This window comes from Hyla sarda, unplaced genomic scaffold, assembly GCF_029499605.1.
Source record: "Hyla sarda isolate aHylSar1 unplaced genomic scaffold, aHylSar1.hap1 scaffold_2276, whole genome shotgun sequence".
In the NCBI taxonomy this organism is placed as follows: domain Eukaryota; kingdom Metazoa; phylum Chordata; class Amphibia; order Anura; family Hylidae; genus Hyla; species Hyla sarda.
In genome coordinates, this window is record NW_026608954.1 from 34,085 (window position 1) to 46,060 (window position 11,976).

The 11,976-nt window shown below is 46.8% G+C and overlaps 5 non-coding genes and 1 pseudogene across 5 annotated transcripts; all 6 read left to right on the plus strand.

The window, feature by feature from the left end:
* Positions 1-1,552: 1,552 nt before the first annotated feature.
* Positions 1,553-1,743, plus strand: LOC130321533 (U2 spliceosomal RNA). Its single transcript, XR_008867242.1, has one exon. It is a non-coding gene; the product is annotated as a U2 spliceosomal RNA (small nuclear RNA).
* Positions 1,744-3,838: 2,095 nt separating this feature from the next.
* Positions 3,839-3,998, plus strand: LOC130321543 (U2 spliceosomal RNA; annotated as a pseudogene).
* Positions 3,999-4,684: 686 nt separating this feature from the next.
* On the plus strand, positions 4,685-4,872 carry LOC130321539 (U2 spliceosomal RNA). The gene has a single exon (XR_008867247.1). It is a non-coding gene; the product is annotated as a U2 spliceosomal RNA (small nuclear RNA).
* A 2,082-nt stretch (positions 4,873-6,954) lies between these two features.
* LOC130321534 (U2 spliceosomal RNA) lies at positions 6,955-7,145 on the plus strand. The gene has a single exon (XR_008867243.1). It is a non-coding gene; the product is annotated as a U2 spliceosomal RNA (small nuclear RNA).
* A 2,101-nt stretch (positions 7,146-9,246) lies between these two features.
* On the plus strand, positions 9,247-9,437 carry LOC130321535 (U2 spliceosomal RNA). The gene has a single exon (XR_008867244.1). It is a non-coding gene; the product is annotated as a U2 spliceosomal RNA (small nuclear RNA).
* Positions 9,438-11,535: 2,098 nt separating this feature from the next.
* Positions 11,536-11,726, plus strand: LOC130321536 (U2 spliceosomal RNA). Its single transcript, XR_008867245.1, has one exon. It is a non-coding gene; the product is annotated as a U2 spliceosomal RNA (small nuclear RNA).
* Positions 11,727-11,976: the final 250 nt, after the last annotated feature.

Sequence of the window (11,976 nt, forward strand, 5' to 3'; positions counted from 1 at the left end):
AGACAAATGCTTCCAGCCATCCATTGCACTAATGGATTGGTCATCAGCTGGCTGTCTATGTCCCGCATCAATATAGACCAAAGTACAGAGGGTTAGGCTATGCTATTGTGCACCTACCTGATGCATCAGAAGGTGCGAGGCCCTTGCTAAATTCTGTGCACAGACTTTGAGATCTATGCTTTAGACTGTATCTAAACCTGCTCCAACATGGACTGACATTCTGGCCTACTTTCAGCCGATGCGACTTGTCTGTCGCTGAACAGTCGCTTTTTATGTATTCAGCACCTATGTATAATGTTGTAAAAATGCTCTAGAAGCTAAAGTCGCAGAAATGTCACACATATTTGGCCTGCAACTTTCTGTGCGACAAATTCAGACAGGAAAAATCAGTATAAATCCTTAGAAAATTATCCCCCAGTGTCTCCATCTGCTGGCGGTATTGAATAAGCATTGCTGCACTGATGGGGTATGCATTAGATGAAAAAAAAGAAGAAAAAGAAGAATAATACGCCCAGAAAAGAGGCGAAAAGGAGAAAAACGTAAAAAAACGTGAAAAAAAAGTAAGAGGAAGAGAAGGGAAAAAAAGGTGGAAATGGGTTTAAAAGTGATTTCGGCGGAGTATATATATATATATATATATATATATATATATATATATATATATATATATATATATATATGCGCACACACACACATAGATATAAACGTATTCTCCGTTGAGATATTGCAGCCGCTGCTGTGTCCAGGCCCAGGAGCCTTAGCACTGTGCTGTGATGTCACTCAATACCACTGACATCACTAGGTGTAAACAACATCTCTCCTTTGCTGTGTATGTGACTATGGAGCTGTTTGGTGATGTCGTCTATTACGGCCTTCATAGAAGCAACAGGAGATTGTTGCATCCATCTTGAACCCTCAGAACTACAGTGCTATGATGTCACTCACTTCCACAGGCCTTGCAGAGTGTAAACAACAACAACCCAGCTTTGTTGTGTATGTAACCAAAGGGATTTGTGATGTCACCTAGAACCTTCACAGCAGCGACAGCTTTATGAGGAGCATCAGCACTGCTCTGCCTGAGCAGAACCATCACCGCCATAGGTTGTCAAATAACCCGGATTTAACCCACACAGGTAAGTCCAATGGGGTGCAGGCATGTCCTCTATGCTTACAGCTTCCCGTGGGTGTTGGTTTGATACCGTTTGGGGACAGCCAAGGAGGCATCTGCAGGCAACAAAGGTAGGTGTGTGCTTGTGTGTGTGTTTCCTATGCAGATCCTAAGCCCAGTGTCACATGCAAGTAGGAGGAGTAAGAAGGGTTCCTGGCAAATCCGGGTTATGGATTGCATTTAAAAAGGCCCCGTGGGAGTGCAATGGGCCCCTGTCTTGCTGCTTAGCAATAATGGTATGGGTTTAGGTTCTGCTGTGTGTACTGGTGGTTGACTGCCCCCCAGCCCAGAGTGTGCATGGAAAATTGTCTGGCAGCCTCCCTGACAGCAAGCAGTGATAGTGCCCATGAAGGGGACCTTGTTGGGCCCGCCCCTTTCACGGTTATCGCTTCTCGGCCTTTTGGCTAAGATCAAGTGTAGTATCTGTTCTTATCAGTTTAATATCTGATACGTCCCCTATCTGGGGACCATATATTAAATGGATTTTTGAGAACGGGGGCCGATTTCGAAGCTTGCTTCCGTCGCCCTATGCATTGACCCGATATGGCAGTATCTTCGGGTACAGTGCACCACCCCCTTACAGGGTTAAAAAGAAAGATTCCTACTTTCATTGCTACCTGCTTGCTGGCTAGCCAGCTAGCCAGCCCTGTGGGCCTTGCTGCTGCTGCAGCCAAAAAACAAAAGGTGGTGCTGCTGCTGCTTCTGCTGCTTCTGCTTCTGCTTGTGTCTGGCCCCTGTTGGAGCGTCCAGGCACAGGACTTCTGCTGCTGCTGACTAAATGGCCTCCTTAATTGGATCATTTGAGTAGCCAGCACACCTGTGCGCAGGTAGGGCATGACATGATAGGCAGCTGCCTTGATAGCGGGTGGGTGCTGAATGTTCCTAATTGACAAAATAAGATTAATGCTTATGAAGAAATATAAAATCTCATCCCTTCCCCAATATCGCGCCACACCCCTACCCCTTAATTCCCTGGTTGAACGTGATGGACATATGTCTTTTTTCGACCGTACTAACTATGTAACTATGTAACATAACATGGGGGGGGGGGGGGGGGGTCTCCTGGCTGTTCACACAGGTGTGTCATTGCTGTACATTGACCATGCATTGCTTCTGTGGTATTGCAAAGGCAAAGACAAATGCTTCCAGCCATCCATTGCACTAATGGATTGGTCATCAGCTGGCTGTCTATGTCCCGCATCAATATAGACCAAAGTACAGAGGGTTAGGCTATGCTATTGTGCACCTACCTGATGCATCAGAAGGTGCGAGGCCCTTGCTAAATTCTGTGCACAGACTTTGAGATCTATGCTTTAGACTGTATCTAAACCTGCTCCAACATGGACTGACATTCTGGCCTACTTTCAGCCGATGCGACTTGTCTGTCGCTGAACAGTCGCTTTTTATGTATTCAGCACCTATGTATAATGTTGTAAAAATGCTCTAGAAGCTAAAGTCGCAGAAATGTCACACATATTTGGCCTGCAACTTTCTGTGCGACAAATTCAGACAGGAAAAATCAGTATAAATCCTTAGAAAATTATCCCCCAGTGTCTCCATCTGCTGGCGGTATTGAATAAGCATTGCTGCACTGATGGGGTATGCATTAGACGAAAAAAAAGAAGAAAAAGAAGAATAATACGCCCAGAAAAGAGGCGAAAAGGAGAAAAACGTAAAAAAACGTGAAAAAAAAGTAAGAGGAAGAGAAGGGAAAAAAAGGTGGAAATGGGTTTAAAAGTGATTTCGGCGGAGATATATATATATATATATATATATATATATATATATATATATATATGCGCACACACACACATAGATATAAACGTATTCTCCGTTGAGATATTGCAGCCGCTGCTGTGTCCAGGCCCAGGAGCCTTAGCACTGTGCTGTGATGTCACTCAATACCACTGACATCACTAGGTGTAAACAACATCTCTCCTTTGCTGTGTATGTGACTATGGAGCTGTTTGGTGATGTCGTCTATTACGGCCTTCATAGAAGCAACAGGAGATTGTTGCATCCATCTTGAACCCTCAGAACTACAGTGCTATGATGTCACTCACTTCCACAGGCCTTGCAGAGTGTAAACAACAACAACCCAGCTTTGTTGTGTATGTAACCAAAGGGATTTGTGATGTCACCTAGAACCTTCACAGCAGCGACAGCTTTATGAGGAGCATCAGCACTGCTCTGCCTGAGCAGAACCATCACCGCCATAGGTTGTCAAATAACCCGGATTTAACCCACACAGGTAAGTCCAATGGGGTGCAGGCATGTCCTCTATGCTTACAGCTTCCCGTGGGTGTTGGTTTGATACCGTTTGGGGACAGCCAAGGAGGCATCTGCAGGCAACAAAGGTAGGTGTGTGCTTGTGTGTGTGTTTCCTATGCAGATCCTAAGCCCAGTGTCACATGCAAGTAGGAGGAGTAAGAAGGGTTCCTGGCAAATCCGGGTTATGGATTGCATTTAAAAAGGCCCCGTGGGAGTGCAATGGGCCCCTGTCTTGCTGCTTAGCAATAATGGTATGGGTTTAGGTTCTGCTGTGTGTACTGGTGGTTGACTGCCCCCCAGCCCAGAGTGTGCATGGAAAATTGTCTGGCAGCCTCCCTGACAGCAAGCAGTGATAGTGCCCATGAAGGGGACCTTGTTGGGCCCGCCCCTTTCACGGTTATCGCTTCTCGGCCTTTTGGCTAAGATCAAGTGTAGTATCTGTTCTTATCAGTTTTCATGCTGGTGGGGATGGGTGCTGCATGGAGGATGCAGGTGTACCAGGGCTTTCCGGGGCTGGTTCTGAGGAATCAGCTCGACGGCTGCCCCGATGTGACCTGTTCCCTCCGGGTCTCGCCATGAGGCTGAGAGGGTCTAGAGCCGAGGTACTTTTGTGCCTCGGGGAGTGGTGACCCCGAGGTGCCGAAACTCACTGGGAGAATAGGCTCACTGAGTTGAAGCACGGGCACCATAATCTCTTCACCTTGTGGCACTCACCTCTTGATTCCCGGCCTTCTGGCTAGGATCAGAGAAATTTTTATAGATCCGGCCGGATGTCCGGGCAGTATATCTGCACACATTCACTTATTTATTTATTTTTTGTCTCACTGTGTCACTTTTTGCGTGTTGTGTGTTCACAGGATTTGTCAGGATGCGGTAGCCCTTCTGGGTGTCCCTCCTGGCGGTCTAGGGGAGGTGTGTGTGGCCATTAGGTTCCGCACCTCCCTGCAAACACCCCGGGTACTCCTGCTTCGCAGGGTACCTACCGTAATCGGCTCTGCGGGCAGATACCTTGGCTAACGCCAAGGGGGATGCCGGGAGCATTTGTGGTCTCCTAGTAGCTTCGGCGAAAAGGGACATCGAACCTGGAACCTCGCAGGTACCTTTTGGTCCGGAGGCGAAGGGTAAGGTTTGTTGGGGGGCCTCTCTCCTATCGGAGAAGGGCTTGCGATAGACCGCATCCTTTGTGCACGTTTTTTTTAGTGTAACACGTTTGCACTTTTTCTTGCACTTTGGGTGAATCGAAAGCACGTTCCTCGGCTTTAGATAAAGAAAAAGTAGTATCTGTTCTTATCAGTTTAATATCTGATACGTCCCCTATCTGGGGACCATATATTAAATGGATTTTTGAGAACGGGGGCCGATTTCGAAGCTTGCTTCCGTCGCCCTATGCATTGACCCGATATGGCAGTATCTTCGGGTACAGTGCACCACCCCCTTACAGGGTTAAAAAGAAAGATTCCTACTTTCATTGCTACCTGCTTGCTGGCTAGCCAGCTAGCCAGCCCTGTGGGCCTTGCTGCTGCTGCAGCCAAAAAACAAAAGGTGGTGCTGCTGCTGCTTCTGCTGCTTCTGCTTCTGCTTGTGTCTGGCCCCTGTTGGAGCGTCCAGGCACAGGACTTCTGCTGCTGCTGACTAAATGGCCTCCTTAATTGGATCATTTGAGTAGCCAGCACACCTGTGCAGGTAGGGCATGACATGATAGGCAGCTGCCTTGATAGCGGGTGGGTGCTGAATGTTCCTAATTGACAAAATAAGATTAATGCTTATGAAGAAATATAAAATCTCATCCCTTCCCCAATATCGCGCCACACCCCTACCCCTTAATTCCCTGGTTGAACGTGATGGACATATGTCTTTTTTCGACCGTACTAACTATGTAACTATGTAACATAACATGGGGGGGGGGGGGGGGGGGGGTCTCCTGGCTGTTCACACAGGTGTGTCATTGCTGTACATTGACCATGCATTGCTTCTGTGGTATTGCAAAGGCAAAGACAAATGCTTCCAGCCATCCATTGCACTAATGGATTGGTCATCAGCTGGCTGTCTATGTCCCGCATCAATATAGACCAAAGTACAGAGGGTTAGGCTATGCTATTGTGCACCTACCTGATGCATCAGAAGGTGCGAGGCCCTTGCTAAATTCTGTGCACAGACTTTGAGATCTATGCTTTAGACTGTATCTAAACCTGCTCCAACATGGACTGACATTCTGGCCTACTTTCAGCCGATGCGACTTGTCTGTCGCTGAACAGTCGCTTTTTATGTATTCAGCACCTATGTATAATGTTGTAAAAATGCTCTAGAAGCTAAAGTCGCAGAAATGTCACACATATTTGGCCTGCAACTTTCTGTGCGACAAATTCAGACAGGAAAAATCAGTATAAATCCTTAGAAAATTATCCCCCAGTGTCTCCATCTGCTGGCGGTATTGAATAAGCATTGCTGCACTGATGGGGTATGCATTAGACGAAAAAAAAGAAGAAAAAGAAGAATAATACGCCCAGAAAAGAGGCGAAAAGGAGAAAAACGTAAAAAAACGTGAAAAAAAAGTAAGAGGAAGAGAAGGGAAAAAAAGGTGGAAATGGGTTTAAAAGTGATTTCGGCGGAGAAATATATATATATATATATATATATATATATGCGCACACACACACATAGATATAAACGTATTCTCCGTTGAGATATTGCAGCCGCTGCTGTGTCCAGGCCCAGGAGCCTTAGCACTGTGCTGTGATGTCACTCAATACCACTGACATCACTAGGTGTAAACAACATCTCTCCTTTGCTGTGTATGTGACTATGGAGCTGTTTGGTGATGTCGTCTATTACGGCCTTCATAGAAGCAACAGGAGATTGTTGCATCCATCTTGAACCCTCAGAACTACAGTGCTATGATGTCACTCACTTCCACAGGCCTTGCAGAGTGTAAACAACAACAACCCAGCTTTGTTGTGTATGTAACCATAGGGATTTGTGATGTCACCTAGAACCTTCACAGCAGCGACAGCTTTATGAGGAGCATCAGCACTGCTCTGCCTGAGCAGAACCATCACCGCCATAGGTTGTCAAATAACCCGGATTTAACCCACACAGGTAAGTCCAATGGGGTGCAGGCATGTCCTCTATGCTTACAGCTTCCCGTGGGTGTTGGTTTGATACCGTTTGGGGACAGCCAAGGAGGCATCTGCAGGCAACAAAGGTAGGTGTGTGCTTGTGTGTGTGTTTCCTATGCAGATCCTAAGCCCAGTGTCACATGCAAGTAGGAGGAGTAAGAAGGGTTCCTGGCAAATCCGGGTTATGGATTGCATTTAAAAAGGCCCCGTGGGAGTGCAATGGGCCCCTGTCTTGCTGCTTAGCAATAATGGTATGGGTTTAGGTTCTGCTGTGTGTACTGGTGGTTGACTGCCCCCCAGCCCAGAGTGTGCATGGAAAATTGTCTGGCAGCCTCCCTGACAGCAAGCAGTGATAGTGCCCATGAAGGGGACCTTGTTGGGCCCGCCCCTTTCACGGTTATCGCTTCTCGGCCTTTTGGCTAAGATCAAGTGTAGTATCTGTTCTTATCAGTTTAATATCTGATACGTCCCCTATCTGGGGACCATATATTAAATGGATTTTTGAGAACGGGGGCCGATTTCGAAGCTTGCTTCCGTCGCCCTATGCATTGACCCGATATGGCAGTATCTTCGGGTACAGTGCACCACCCCCTTACAGGGTTAAAAAGAAAGATTCCTACTTTCATTGCTACCTGCTTGCTGGCTAGCCAGCTAGCCAGCCCTGTGGGCCTTGCTGCTGCTGCAGCCAAAAAACAAAAGGTGGTGCTGCTGCTGCTTCTGCTGCTTCTGCTTCTGCTTGTGTCTGGCCCCTGTTGGAGCGTCCAGGCACAGGACTTCTGCTGCTGCTGACTAAATGGCCTCCTTAATTGGATCATTTGAGTAGCCAGCACACCTGTGCAGGTAGGGCATGACATGATAGGCAGCTGCCTTGATAGCGGGTGGGTGCTGAATGTTCCTAATTGACAAAATAAGATTAATGCTTATGAAGAAATATAAAATCTCATCCCTTCCCCAATATCGCGCCACACCCCTACCCCTTAATTCCCTGGTTGAACGTGATGGACATATGTCTTTTTTCGACCGTACTAACTATGTAACTATGTAACATAACATGGGGGGGGGGGGGGGGGGTCTCCTGGCTGTTCACACAGGTGTGTCATTGCTGTACATTGACCATGCATTGCTTCTGTGGTATTGCAAAGGCAAAGACAAATGCTTCCAGCCATCCATTGCACTAATGGATTGGTCATCAGCTGGCTGTCTATGTCCCGCATCAATATAGACCAAAGTACAGAGGGTTAGGCTATGCTATTGTGCACCTACCTGATGCATCAGAAGGTGCGAGGCCCTTGCTAAATTCTGTGCACAGACTTTGAGATCTATGCTTTAGACTGTATCTAAACCTGCTCCAACATGGACTGACATTCTGGCCTACTTTCAGCCGATGCGACTTGTCTGTCGCTGAACAGTCGCTTTTTATGTATTCAGCACCTATGTATAATGTTGTAAAAATGCTCTAGAAGCTAAAGTCGCAGAAATGTCACACATATTTGGCCTGCAACTTTCTGTGCGACAAATTCAGACAGGAAAAATCAGTATAAATCCTTAGAAAATTATCCCCCAGTGTCTCCATCTGCTGGCGGTATTGAATAAGCATTGCTGCACTGATGGGGTATGCATTAGACGAAAAAAAAGAAGAAAAAGAAGAATAATACGCCCAGAAAAGAGGCGAAAAGGAGAAAAACGTAAAAAAACGTGAAAAAAAAGTAAGAGGAAGAGAAGGGAAAAAAAGGTGGAAATGGGTTTAAAAGTGATTTCGGCGGAGAAATATATATATATATATATATATATATATATATATATATATATATATATATATGCGCACACACACACATAGATATAAACGTATTCTCCGTTGAGATATTGCAGCCGCTGCTGTGTCCAGGCCCAGGAGCCTTAGCACTGTGCTGTGATGTCACTCAATACCACTGACATCACTAGGTGTAAACAACATCTCTCCTTTGCTGTGTATGTGACTATGGAGCTGTTTGGTGATGTCGTCTATTACGGCCTTCATAGAAGCAACAGGAGATTGTTGCATCCATCTTGAACCCTCAGAACTACAGTGCTATGATGTCACTCACTTCCACAGGCCTTGCAGAGTGTAAACAACAACAACCCAGCTTTGTTGTGTATGTAACCAAAGGGATTTGTGATGTCACCTAGAACCTTCACAGCAGCGACAGCTTTATGAGGAGCATCAGCACTGCTCTGCCTGAGCAGAACCATCACCGCCATAGGTTGTCAAATAACCCGGATTTAACCCACACAGGTAAGTCCAATGGGGTGCAGGCATGTCCTCTATGCTTACAGCTTCCCGTGGGTGTTGGTTTGATACCGTTTGGGGACAGCCAAGGAGGCATCTGCAGGCAACAAAGGTAGGTGTGTGCTTGTGTGTGTGTTTCCTATGCAGATCCTAAGCCCAGTGTCACATGCAAGTAGGAGGAGTAAGAAGGGTTCCTGGCAAATCCGGGTTATGGATTGCATTTAAAAAGGCCCCGTGGGAGTGCAATGGGCCCCTGTCTTGCTGCTTAGCAATAATGGTATGGGTTTAGGTTCTGCTGTGTGTACTGGTGGTTGACTGCCCCCCAGCCCAGAGTGTGCATGGAAAATTGTCTGGCAGCCTCCCTGACAGCAAGCAGTGATAGTGCCCATGAAGGGGACCTTGTTGGGCCCGCCCCTTTCACGGTTATCGCTTCTCGGCCTTTTGGCTAAGATCAAGTGTAGTATCTGTTCTTATCAGTTTAATATCTGATACGTCCCCTATCTGGGGACCATATATTAAATGGATTTTTGAGAACGGGGGCCGATTTCGAAGCTTGCTTCCGTCGCCCTATGCATTGACCCGATATGGCAGTATCTTCGGGTACAGTGCACCACCCCCTTACAGGGTTAAAAAGAAAGATTCCTACTTTCATTGCTACCTGCTTGCTGGCTAGCCAGCTAGCCAGCCCTGTGGGCCTTGCTGCTGCTGCAGCCAAAAAACAAAAGGTGGTGCTGCTGCTGCTTCTGCTGCTTCTGCTTCTGCTTGTGTCTGGCCCCTGTTGGAGCGTCCAGGCACAGGACTTCTGCTGCTGCTGACTAAATGGCCTCCTTAATTGGATCATTTGAGTAGCCAGCACACCTGTGCAGGTAGGGCATGACATGATAGGCAGCTGCCTTGATAGCGGGTGGGTGCTGAATGTTCCTAATTGACAAAATAAGATTAATGCTTATGAAGAAATATAAAATCTCATCCCTTCCCCAATATCGCGCCACACCCCTACCCCTTAATTCCCTGGTTGAACGTGATGGACATATGTCTTTTTTCGACCGTACTAACTATGTAACTATGTAACATAACATGGGGGGGGGGGGGGGGGGGTCTCCTGGCTGTTCACACAGGTGTGTCATTGCTGTACATTGACCATGCATTGCTTCTGTGGTATTGCAAAGGCAAAGACAAATGCTTCCAGCCATCCATTGCACTAATGGATTGGTCATCAGCTGGCTGTCTATGTCCCGCATCAATATAGACCAAAGTACAGAGGGTTAGGCTATGCTATTGTGCACCTACCTGATGCATCAGAAGGTGCGAGGCCCTTGCTAAATTCTGTGCACAGACTTTGAGATCTATGCTTTAGACTGTATCTAAACCTGCTCCAACATGGACTGACATTCTGGCCTACTTTCAGCCGATGCGACTTGTCTGTCGCTGAACAGTCGCTTTTTATGTATTCAGCACCTATGTATAATGTTGTAAAAATGCTCTAGAAGCTAAAGTCGCAGAAATGTCACACATATTTGGCCTGCAACTTTCTGTGCGACAAATTCAGACAGGAAAAATCAGTATAAATCCTTAGAAAATTATCCCCCAGTGTCTCCATCTGCTGGCGGTATTGAATAAGCATTGCTGCACTGATGGGGTATGCATTAGACGAAAAAAAAGAAGAAAAAGAAGAATAATACGCCCAGAAAAGAGGCGAAAAGGAGAAAAACGTAAAAAAACGTGAAAAAAAAGTAAGAGGAAGAGAAGGGAAAAAAAGGTGGAAATGGGTTTAAAAGTGATTTCGGCGGAGAAATATATATATATATATATATATATATATATATATATATATATATATATGCGCACACACACACATAGATATAAACGTATTCTCCGTTGAGATATTGCAGCCGCTGCTGTGTCCAGGCCCAGGAGCCTTAGCACTGTGCTGTGATGTCACTCAATACCACTGACATCACTAGGTGTAAACAACATCTCTCCTTTGCTGTGTATGTGACTATGGAGCTGTTTGGTGATGTCGTCTATTACGGCCTTCATAGAAGCAACAGGAGATTGTTGCATCCATCTTGAACCCTCAGAACTACAGTGCTATGATGTCACTCACTTCCACAGGCCTTGCAGAGTGTAAACAACAACAACCCAGCTTTGTTGTGTATGTAACCAAAGGGATTTGTGATGTCACCTAGAACCTTCACAGCAGCGACAGCTTTATGAGGAGCATCAGCACTGCTCTGCCTGAGCAGAACCATCACCGCCATAGGTTGTCAAATAACCCGGATTTAACCCACACAGGTAAGTCCAATGGGGTGCAGGCATGTCCTCTATGCTTACAGCTTCCCGTGGGTGTTGGTTTGATACCGTTTGGGGACAGCCAAGGAGGCATCTGCAGGCAACAAAGGTAGGTGTGTGCTTGTGTGTGTGTTTCCTATGCAGATCCTAAGCCCAGTGTCACATGCAAGTAGGAGGAGTAAGAAGGGTTCCTGGCAAATCCGGGTTATGGATTGCATTTAAAAAGGCCCCGTGGGAGTGCAATGGGCCCCTGTCTTGCTGCTTAGCAATAATGGTATGGGTTTAGGTTCTGCTGTGTGTACTGGTGGTTGACTGCCCCCCAGCCCAGAGTGTGCATGGAAAATTGTCTGGCAGCCTCCCTGACAGCAAGCAGTGATAGTGCCCATGAAGGGGACCTTGTTGGGCCCGCCCCTTTCACGGTTATCGCTTCTCGGCCTTTTGGCTAAGATCAAGTGTAGTATCTGTTCTTATCAGTTTAATATCTGATACGTCCCCTATCTGGGGACCATATATTAAATGGATTTTTGAGAACGGGGGCCGATTTCGAAGCTTGCTTCCGTCGCCCTATGCATTGACCCGATATGGCAGTATCTTCGGGTACAGTGCACCACCCCCTTACAGGGTTAAAAAGAAAGATTCCTACTTTCATTGCTACCTGCTTGCTGGCTAGCCAGCTAGCCAGCCCTGTGGGCCTTGCTGCTGCTGCAGCCAAAAAACAAAAGGTGGTGCTGCTGCTGCTTCTGCTGCTTCTGCTTCTGCTTGTGTCTGGCCCCTGTTGGAGCGTCCAGGCACAGGACTTCTGCTGCTGCTGACTAAATGGCCTCCTTAATTGGATCATTTGAGTAGCCAGCACACCTGTGCAG